Below are 12,335 nucleotides of genomic sequence, written 5' to 3' on the forward strand. Positions count from 1 at the left end.
GCTCAGGGACAGAGAGATAAGATGGAGAAAGAGTGGATAAAGTTGGTTGGTGGATAGAAGGGTGGAAGCAATGAAAAGTTAAAAGATGGAGCTACGTGAGAAGTAGAAGGGTTGGAAGACAACTGAGCTGAACAGAGGATGAGTAGTTGGCTTAGGCACGGTTCAGAAAGAGAAGAACACGATGAAGTGGTGCTGTGCAGTGGAAGTGAAACAAATCACCCTTATCTTGCATGTAAACGAAAGTTCACCAACCTATTCTAACTGTTTTATTAGGAATCAAAGAACAGCAACGTAAGTTGAAAGGAATTCGTGCATGAAGCTGAACCAAAGAGTCATTACTCAAGATATAATCGCATGAACAATTCTTCAATCGAAAACATTACATCAATACTTGCATGCATATGTTGAAACAGTGTCTTTTTGGCAGTTGGCAAGGTCTACCCTTCCGGTCCCCAAACAGAGGTGAAAGTGAGCATGCATTCAACCTTTTTGAACTCAACTTAACTTCAATCTCCCTATGCTAATTCTGAACTAATGAAACAACTTCATTCATGAAACTAACCTACGTAACCAAACCGAAACAGTCAACTCAACAAACTGTATTTTTCAAGTGCAAGTAAAGGAAAGAAATGCAATGACAAAAAAACAAGTAGCAATACAAAGGAAAGGAGGTCTATTGCTCTCAGGTTGGGCCCTTAACCTGAGAGCTATAGCTCCCCTAAGAACTCATAATCGAATCCAAATCTCACTGCCTTTATTAAAATATCATGATCATGAGTCTAACAACATGCCAAAATTGGCTTACAAAGAGCAAAAACAGAGCTACAGCATGACTAACCACTAGCTACTATCTACTGGCTAACTAGCTAACCAAATTGACTAACTGAAATGAGGTCTTAAGCCCTCTTATTTATACAATTTGAGGACCCAACAGTCCTCCTAAAATTTAGGGACTTGGCTGCCCAAGACTTGTAGTTAACAGCAGTCCTACTTGACTTGCTTGGCTGCCCTTGTGCTCATTGATTTGGTGGCCTTTGAACTCCGAGCTGATGGTGGAGAATTCGAGGTAAGGGCCCATAAATGAAGGCGAAACCTTCCTACAAATCCTCTAGCTTGTTCTCCCACGAATTTGGCTGTCAAGTGCTCATTAAGACCTTCAATTTTGTCTCCAAGTTGGCCAAAAAGGCTACACAAAGCACCCATTAGACTTGTTGGCATAATGACTAACTAAATTCACTCTATTAACATAAATATAATCAAAACATGCAATAAACTAATGAGAATGGTGGATTAAGTCAAATTAGGAGGTTGAATGAGCCCAAATAATTGTCCATTTTTGGGGCTCATCATATACAACAACACTCATTGATTCTCCCAAAAGGAGCTTTGGAAACTTTTGATTATGGAACATGTCATATGCAACTTCTATAATGGACCTATTATTTATTTCAACCATTACATTTTGTTTAGAAGTATATGGCACAATTGTGTTTTTATTTACCTTCCTTCCAAAAATCAATGAACTCCTTATATGTGTACTCTCTGCCATTATCATACTTGAATATTTTTATTTTCTTCCCTTCTTGAGCTCCTCGAATATTTCAAAGGCTTCATCTTTGTGCTTCAAATAATGTATCATTGTCTTTCTTGAGAAGTCATAAATGAAGGTGAGGTAATAGAGATGGGCACCAATATAATTCACAAATATTGGACCATATATGTTAAAATGAATGATATGGAGAACGTAATTTGTATTTTTCTCACTAGAGGGTAATGGTCCCCTTGTCTTCTCTCTAGCGGCACAACCTAGACATATTCCATCATGTTGAGCTTGAGCCTTGGGAATCCTTGAGACTAAATTTCTCAAATTCCAAAAGAGCATAGTAATGTATATGGGGAAATATTTGGTGCTATAGCTCACTTATATGAATATTATCATGGATCAATTATAGAATAGGTCTTCAAGTAACCCAATATATTCCTTCATATCTTGATCCTAATGTGAATGAATATCTCATAGGTTATACAACAAGAAAAGTAATAACCTTTTCCTTAATGAAGGAAAACCTCATCCCTTTGTCTTCCAAAGTGAATATTGATACCAAATTATTCCTAAATCTCAGGACATACATCACATCATTGAGAAAAATAGATTCTTTAAAGTTCATGTGAAATTTGATAAACCCAAAGACTTTGATGGGATGAGTGGAGTTATCTTCAAGAATAATTTTCCAATTTTACTCCCTCCCTTCCAAATTAGAGAAAATTTCCCTGTATCCACAAAAGTGATGAGTGACACAACTATCAACCAACCAACTATCCCACAAAATTAATCTGGAGATGAAATAGTAAGGGCATAAATAAGAATATATTCAGATTGATTTGTAACATTACTTTCATACCCGGAGAATCTTGAATGCTTTTGGGGATGATGATCCTCATCATGTTCACTAGGACCATCTCATCTTCTTCTTCCATCTCTTCCATTTCCATCATTACTTTGGTCTTCCTTTCATCTTCGATCATCAAACCTATTGTTGTTGATTCTAGTGTTGTAGTGTGGAACATCGTTCTTCTTATGGAAATATCGAGAATAATGACCTTTCTTGCGAGAATTGTAGCATTCAATGTAAGATGATGATCTATTATTCCTTCTCTTTTCATCTCAAGCTGGAGGCTTTCTTGAATTAGATGGACCTCATTTTCCTTTCTTCTTGTTTTCAATGATAAATAGAGTGAGATCTCCCTCTTCATGCTCTTGAATCATTCCTCTTGATATCATCCTTCATTCTTCTTGATTCATATCTCCAAGAATTTCATCAAATGATTGGAGGGTATTGTTTTTATTATAATATTAATGAATGTTTCCAAAATAGGTGGTAGACCTCTTAGAGACACAATCACCAGTTCCCTATTTGCCATAAATTACCATACTCTTTGCAATTGATCTCTAAGATGAAATATCCTCAAAAGGTAGGATTGCACATTCTTTCTAATCCACATGGATATTGGTGGCCACCCGCCTATTCCACTTGGACCCTCACCATTGTTCTTTTAGTTTTTTTGAGTTTCCTTAATTGTAGCACAATTTATTATTTTTGGCAGTTTATCGGGTCCTGAACTTCCGGAGCAGTTTTGACGCCCTAAAAGAATTTTTTTTGGCCAAATGCATCTACAATTACCTATCGAAATTGCATTTTGAACTGTAGTCCTTGCGGAGATCTTTCCAATGAGGTATCATAAGGGTCAAACAAAGATAATATGACCAAGTTACAACCCCACGAAGTTGGTTGCCCAACTAACCCCAACAGGGCCCATAAGCTCTCGGTGTTACATCTCCTCTGGTTAGGGTTTTGGTTGTTTATGGCTTTTTTATTATTGTTCAATAATGAAAAGGTCCTTGAGCCTCATTGTAATCGAGTTCAAAGGCATGTAGTTGCCACATCCCTTCTCAGAGATAAGCTACCATCGCGTGAGCTAGTCTTATTTCCATTCTGTTTGTAAACATATATTAGTATTTAATATTAATGAAATGAAGTGTTATTTCTACTGCATCTCTATATTTATTGTTATATATGTTATTTTTTGTGTTCCTATTGAAATATGGATCAGTGGTACCAGAGCGGTCTGCTCTTTCTCTCTTTTTCTTTGCATGTCCCCAATGAGGTCGGGATATAAGGAGTTAGGGCTCAATCTAGTTGACCCTTTGCAAGATCAGCCTCATAAACCCTGACATCCGCCCATGGGGGAAGAAAAGACATATGAGGGAGAAGGATATCCTATTAAAATATTTCAATAGGAGGCCATCAAGAAACAAAGGAATGCAATGATGGATAACTTTGCCTAGATCCTTCAATGATCGCCCACCAGCGACGCATCCACATCCAACAACCACTCTAGAGGATCCATACCTTTTAAGGTACAACTAAAGTTTGACATTCCCATATTTGAGGGCCAAATAGGTGCAGACATCGTAGATAAATGGTTAAATCTACTAGAAGGATAGTTTTTTGTTCATTATCAACATTGGCATCTAAAAGAACCTCATTGTAGCAGAGGTCATGAAGCGACTGGGCTTATTGACCAAAACACACACACAATTGTACACCATTGGGTGGCTTCACCAAGGATAGGATCTTCACGTGAGCCAATAGTGCCACCTTCCATACAACATCAAGCCCTTCACGGATGAGGTATTATGTGATGTTTCTCCCCTTGATGTTTGTGATGTATTATTAGGCCCACCATACTTGTGCAAGCGACATGTTGTGTATGAGTCAAGGCCTCACACTGCTACTTTTACCTTTGGAAATAAGTTGTATAGGATATTGGAGGTAGCAACACCTACCGTCATCTCTATAGTTACTGCAAAACAATGCTGTAAGCTCATTTCCAAAACTGGTAAATTTGTTTTCTTTATGATACGCCCTTAGGGAAATAAGAAGACAGTGGCCATGATCTCCAGACAGGGCCCCTCCACACGACAATAATAGATGGAAAAGGTCATGGAGGAGTACGAGGACATCTTCACCTCCCCCACAAGGGTGCCTCTGCACTATCAAGTCAAGAACTCTATCAATCTGATTCCAAGTGCATCATTTCCCAATGGACCAATCTAACAGTGCTTTGTTCTAGAGAATGATGAAATCAAGAGTTAGATTTAGGAGCTACTACAGAAAGGTCACATCCAACAGAGTTCATTGCCATATGGGAGCTTGATCGTGTTCGTACAGAAGAAGGATGGGACTTGGAGACTCTGTATTGACCATTGCGTGCTGAAAAAGATCGCTTTATGGAATAGGTACTTGATCCCATAGATTGATGACCTTCGAGACCAACTCAAGGGGCGAAATATTTCAGCAAGATCGATTTGAATTCCAGATATCACCAGGTACCAATCAAACCCTTCGATATGTGGAAGATTACCTTCAAAGATAAGAAGGACCTTTTCAAATGGTTGGATATTCCTTTTGGGTTGATGAATGCTCCTGCAACCTTCATGAGGATAATGGATGACATCTTGCGGCCTTTCAAGAACTCATTTGCAGTGGTATACTTGGATGACATCCTAATCTTTAGCCAGATTGGGAAGAGCACCTCCACCACATCCGACATGCTCTCCAAACTCTGCTGGCAAAACAAGTTGTGTGCCAATATGGAGAAATGAACTTTTGGCATGACCTAGGTTTAGTATCTGGGATACATTATTAATGAACAAAGCGTGCATGTGGATCCATCCAAGATCTAATTAATTCCAAATTGGCCAGCCCCAACCACCCTGACAGAGCAGCAGAAGTTTCTTAGTCTTGCCAATTTCTCCGTAGGTTCATGTTGGGGTTCTCTCGTATCACTCCTCTCTTGAGTCAAGTCACCAAGGGAGGAGTGAAAGAGAAATTCCTTTGATATGAATCTGAACAGAAGGCATTCACAGCGTTGAAACATCACCTCTACTCTACACCAATGGTCACATTACCAGAATTACAACAACCATTTGATATCAACACATATGCCTCTAGCTATGCTATTGGGGTAATCCTTAATCAATAGGGGCATATAGTGGCATATCATAGTGAGACAATTTCATAAACAATATATAAGTATCCCGCTTATGAAAAAGAGATGTATTTCATTGTGTAGGCCTATCAACAATGGAAGCATTACATTTTAGGGAAGGAAACATTCATCCACATATACCATCGACCCTTATAGTTCATACAGATGCAAGGGAAGGTTAAAAATGATCACCATCAGAAGTGGTCCACCTACTTCCAGCAATTCCATTTAAATATGAAGTACAAGAAGGGTAGCATCAATAATGTTACATACTACTTTAGTCGGCCATAGATCATGGCGTTAACCATCGTTCTCAACTCTTGTGAGAAAGAGACTTTTGATTGGCCATTTATCTACAAAAGCGACCTAAAATTCGGCCACACATACCATATGCTCTTGGAGGTTCATCAAGTTCCAGATTTTTACCTCCAGGATGCTCTGTTATGCCATCTGGGACAGCCTTGTGTTCCTTCAAGCGAGTGCTCAAAGATGATTTGGGAAGCAAACTACAGTCAGGTTTTTGGGCATTTCAGGGTAAAGAAAATGGTGGTAGTACTGTAGAAGTGTTTTTATTCGCTGAATATTTGACATGATTTCAGGAAGTACATTAGATCCTACACTTCCTGTGTCATTGCCAAATCGACCATCAAGAACCAACAACTCTATACTCCGTTGCCTACCCTTAGTCGACCTTGGGAATCCATCTCCATGAATTACATGTTGGGTCTTCCTTCCACTAATCATGCTAATGATTTTGTTTTTGTGTTTGTCGACATATTCTCGAAGATGGTCATTATGGCGGCCTATAAGAATAATATCACAGCAAAAACCACTCCTAAACTCTTCTTTGAACTAGTGTGGGTACACTTTGGGATCCCACGATCTATCATCTCAGATCGGGACAACAGGTTCTTTAGAACATTTTGTTCTAGTCTCTGGTGGATGTTGGACACCAAGCTCACTAAGTCCACAACTTTCCATCCCCAAATTGATGGTGAGACAGAGGTAATCGACAGGATGATTGTACACAATTTGTGCATGTACAACTCAAATCATCCACAAACATGGGATGAGAGCCTCCCCTATGTCTAGTATAACTATAATTTGACTCTCCACTACTCTACTGGCCACAACCATTTTCATGTGGTCTTGGGATTCTAGTCACTATGTCCCATTGATGTGGCCAAACCATTTGGAACAACTCAGGGAGATTCAGCTCATGTCCAGCCCGAAGCTGACATTGAAAATAGCTTCATTAAACTCATTCAACACATCTGCCAATAGGTGCATGACATATTGGAAAAATCCAATGCTAAGTACAAGTAGTGCCGTGATTAGCATTGGGTGCCACAAAAGTTCCATGTGGGAAATAAAGCTTGTTTAAATCTGTAGAAGGAGTGCCTCGCTGGGCCCCACCACAAGATTCTCCCAATTCGATATATGCCATACACCATCACCAAGGTTGTGGGAGATAATGATTTTAAGCTCATAATTACCCCATTCATTGGCCTGCACCTAGTGTTCAATGTGGATCGCATTCGGCCATACTTTCCACTATTACTGGACACATCCGACATTCTAGAACAACTCACACCAACAGAGTTAAATCCAGACTACATGGAACAAGTTGCAATTGATCGAATCATGTAAACACGGATCAAGAACACTTTCCAGGAGAACATCCCTCTATATTGATTGGTCAAAGCCATCCAAATCCCGCACCAAGGCAAATGGCTCAGTAGGGACTAAGTTCAGCAGAAGTTTCCTCATCTCATGGAGGAACTCAATGAAATGGAGACCATTGCTTCCTAAGGGGGTAAGACTGATCCAGGTGGATATTAGTGACTACTTGCCTATTCCACTTGGACCCTCAACATTTTTCTTTTAGTTTATTTTAGTTTCCTTAATTGTAGCACAATTTACTACTTTTGGCAGTTTTTCGGGTCCTCAATTTTCAGATCCCTTTTGAGGCCCTAAACGACATTTTTTGCCCAAATGCATCTAGCGACTTCATTGGAAATGGAATTAGCAGTGGTAGTCCTCAAAGAGATATTTCCTTGACGTATCATATTTATCAAAGAAAGCTAATGTGGCCAAGTTACGACCCTGGGAAGTTGGTTTCCCAACTAACCAAAAAAGGACCCATAAACTCTTGGTATTACATCTCCTCGGGTTAGGGTTTTAGTTGTTTAGGATTTTTCTCATTGTTCAATAATGAGAAGGCCCTTGACCCTCATCGTAACTAAATTCAGAGGCATGTGTCCACCACATCTCTTCTAGGAGATAAGCTATCATCACCCGTGCTAGCCTTATTTACATTATGTTTGTAAGCATATTTCAGTATTTGATATTAATGAAATGAAGTGTTATTTCTCCTACATCTTTATATTTACAGTTATATCTATAATTCGTTTCATTCCTATTTTAATATGGATCACTCTCCTTTGTTCATCTTGGTGTCTTTGAGTTAGTCTTTCAAGGAGATGATTTCATTCAAATTGTTGACTTCATACATGCCAACTATCTTATCATACATGTCCTTAGACTTCGTAAAATTTCTAACATATGCAATTAAATTATCTTGTAAGCCATAGGTTATAATTTGTCTTTGTTTTAACTCACCTTTCTTGTTGTTGTTCTTGATAACAGTAGAAGCATTCTCCGGAGGCTCAGGCACTTTTCCTTGAATGTAGCCAAAAACATCATTGTTGCTAGCTATCATTAGGTGAATTTTGAGGTCTAAAATGGGCATCCTAAGAAAAGTAGACAAAAAAAATAAAACTTAAAGAACAAATAGGATTCAATATGATTATGTCAACCATGGGAATGATTCACCATTTTTGGAGTAAAAAAGTTAAAATATTAAAAAATAATAAAAAATAAAACTACTTTTTCAACTCCTATTTTCAACTTATCTCCCTAAGATTTTACTCGAATTTCAAGTGGGAGTACTTGTTCGATGAAAAATTTAATTCCTCATGCAAACATTACCCATGTTACATAATTTTGATGGGCCCTGTTACAAGAAAAATGAAAAATACATGAAAAACGTGATTGAAATCACATTTTTGATGCATTTCTCATTTTTCGTGTAGTAAGGTCCATTAAAATTATGGAACATGCATACTCATTGGATGAGGAATCAAACTGGGCATCCAACGAGTGTTTCTTCTTGAAATTTGAGTAAATCGATAGAGCGATAAGTTGAAAATACGAGTTGAAAAAATATGTTTTTCTTTTTTCCCTCTAAAGTTTGATGATGTAATCTAATCCTATTTTATTATTTTAAATATTTCTTAGGAAGCCCATTTCATACCTCAAAACTCCCATAATGGATATCCAACCACTTTGCATTCAACAATGTTAGATGAGTCACCCAACTTCTCATTTTCCTTGAAGAAGGAAGACATCTTGACCCAGCTAGATTGGGTCCTTCAACTTTTCCAAAGATGATTGCTTAAACTCTTGTCTCCTTTTTGGGATTTCCTTCACCTTAGCTTTGATACCATATTAAATTTTCAGATTGTTCTATGTTGTATCAATTACTTTAGCTTAGTTCAACACTTCACAACAATCTTTCCAAAAAAAATTAATCTTTTTAGTCATCAACAATAATTGAAGATAGAACAATAAATGCAATGAAAAAGGAGATAATCAACACATCAAAAAGATACACAAGGTTTTGTCAAATACCAAGGATAAACCCCACAAGGGGAGAACCCTTTGAAATTCTTCTTCTATTAGATTGTCATAAAATGTTTAGTAGACAATACAATGATTGATGTACAATATTCAACAAAACAACCCAATAAAATTGAGAAATATGTTTCCAACATCAATATATATCAGAGACAACTTTCCCTGTGTGTGGTCAACTGCAATCGACTTTGGTCAATGGTCAAATTTTAGTCAAAATTCCTAGTTGTAGGGAGGAGGATTTGTGTAAGTGACTGAAGGGCTCTAGTCGCTCCCTTGAGCCTACATGCCAGCAAATGCAGTCAAATTTATCCTTTGACGAGCCATCAACTGTAACCCAAAAACCTCAAAAAATATGTGGGCTTCGGACACTATAATTTTAGACTTTTATGAACTTCTTTTGTTGACCCACCCTCAAACCTGTCTCAACCAATCAATGAAGAAGAAAAGGAGAATATTCTTGGTGATGTCCAAATGAGCTCGAGTTCACTTGTCTCTATAGGCTTCCAAGGGTAACCAATTTACCATTAGGGTCGACCTTTTCTAATGTGTATGTGCAGGCTTTTCTTCGTAAGTACAATTTCTCTTGTCCAAATTTGATTATCTTTATGTCAATTTTGGTATTGCTCTCGAAAGAGGAATTCAATGTAATGATCATCTCCATCATATGATTTTTCCAAAGTGGGAATTGGCCCTAGTTTCCAATTCAAACAACATGGGAATCCCTCCAGACCCATGTTGCTCACTAAGGGCAACACTGAGCCAACTACATTAAAAAATTCAGAATCCCCAAGTCTATATGATGGTTAAAATTTGCTCTTGTTTTTATTAGTTTACATATTGGTTTCTTAGCATTCAATTTATAGTGGTAATAGAAAGTTAAAGGCCTTAAGCCAAACTTTTTGTAATTTTGATATCCTTACACTTTGTCAATTTTAAATGTTGAAACAACTTCAATTTTTCTCTTTATCGACTTCTCTAGTGAAAACCAAAGCAAGTAATAATATTGTTTTCTGTATTGAAAAAAGACTTAATGTTTGTTGCAATAATTTTTTCACAAATTGGTATAAGAGGGATGTATAAATTCTTATGTCATCAACATATAATTTATAGTAACATTTACAAAAATTTCAATGCAAATAAATTAGTTCAACATCCACTTTAAGTTATTATATAAAGAAAAAAATAACTAAAAACTAAATCAATTTATTTATTTATTATGTTAATAGATTATTTTTGCATCAAAATTAATTCTAAAAGTATTTAACATTAGTGTAAGGATAATTAATTTAAGAAAATATTTTAACAAGTCTTTCTTAAACCAAGTTATCCTTAAAAAGGAGTAACGATGCAAAGTCAAATAAATGTTGAGATACATACCTACTATAGCTGGTTCTGTATTTGAATGTATGAAACGTAAGTAGTTAGCAGATATGCCAACACCTACAAAAACATACTAAATTATTATTATTATCATTATTATTATTGGAAAAAATATTATATATCGAGGATAATGAATATATATGTGTTTGTATCTCTACAACCATACTTTGATAAATTTATCATAATTTTACCTATAGAATCAAAATTCTCACACAACCTTGAATTTTCAGCCTATACATTAATCAAGTTAATCATGGACAATGAGTTAGACATCCTTATAATCGCATCTACAAACATTAACTTCTGCATCCATTACAAAAAAGAGTTTATAGTCTCAAGTTCCTCCACATCAATGAACACATAAAGGTCTATTGTACCATCTAGAAATGATATATTTCAATTTGTGAATGATATCATTACAGGACACCCACTCAAAATAAATAAAAGAATTCTTGACGTCTCTAAGGATGGGTTCAAGTTTAACATTACCCACCAAAGCCTTTTGGGTAACCTAATCTATCACAAGTTTAGAAACACCCAATACTTGCATTTTTTTTACTTCTTTTTCTATTTTCATTTCAAAAGAACGTCAACCTCAATAATCTAATATTTATTATTTGAAACTCTCCCTAGAACAAATTTTATAAACATACACTGAGTGTGATTTAATAATAGGATGATTCTATCTCATACAAATTAATATTACTAACCTAGATACATCATAACCCTGGACATACCAAGCACCAAGAGGGATCAAATTTATTTTCACTTTAAAAGAAGTTTGCACCTCAAGAACTTTGACCCCTCTCTACACTTGGTAGATCCAGATTTAAGATGGATCTAGGATGGTTTAATTATTAATAATTTATCATTATAATTATTAATTTAATTCAATTTATATTTATAATTCCATTTGATTTGATGTAGTCAAAATGTTTGAATTAATAATTATAATTAGTAATTTTATTTCTTTTTTAAATTGTATTTTACATTTATTTGTATTCTTATCTAACTTTACCTAATCAAAATGTTTACATAACATAACATCACATAACATGGCATGACCTTACAACATCTCTTAGTGGAATTATTATTATTATTATTATTACCAGCCTAGATCCATCTTAACCCCAGATCTATCAAACACCAAAAGGGAGAAAATATCTTTAGGTGCAAACTCTTTTTTAAGTGTAAAATATGAGGAAAGGTTTTCACCTCAAGAGATTTGATCCCTCTCGGCACTTGATAGATCCAAGTTTAAGATATATCTATAATGGTTATATAATACTATATAATATCTATATTTATATCTATGTTTCAATTTCTTATTCCCTCTCTCTATCTCAACCTCAAAACATACACTCTCTCTCCATATGTATATATATATCTCTCCCTTGCTCTCTCTCCATCTCTTCCTTGTCACTCCCTCCCTTTGTCCACCTTTCTCCCTTTATGTCTTTCTTATGCCCTCCCCCTCTTCCCTTTCCAGCTCCATTTCTCTCTCCTTCTCTCTCTTGAGTCCTCTCTCTCCTCCTTCCTCTGTCTCCCTTCCCTATGTCTATACTGCCATCATCGCTTTCTCTCTTCCCTCCAACTCTGTCGCTATCTTCCTCTCTCTCTCCTTCTCTCTCTCCCCTCCATGTTTGTGTCTTCCTATCTCTCTTCTCCTTCTCCCCCTATATCTCTTTGTCTCTCCTCTCTCT

The sequence above is a fragment of the Pinus tabuliformis genome, chromosome 5_2 (assembly GCF_031772625.1).
Source record: "Pinus tabuliformis cultivar Carrire ecotype Pingquan chromosome 5_2, CPIR1, whole genome shotgun sequence".
Lineage (NCBI taxonomy): Eukaryota > Viridiplantae > Streptophyta > Pinopsida > Pinales > Pinaceae > Pinus > Pinus tabuliformis.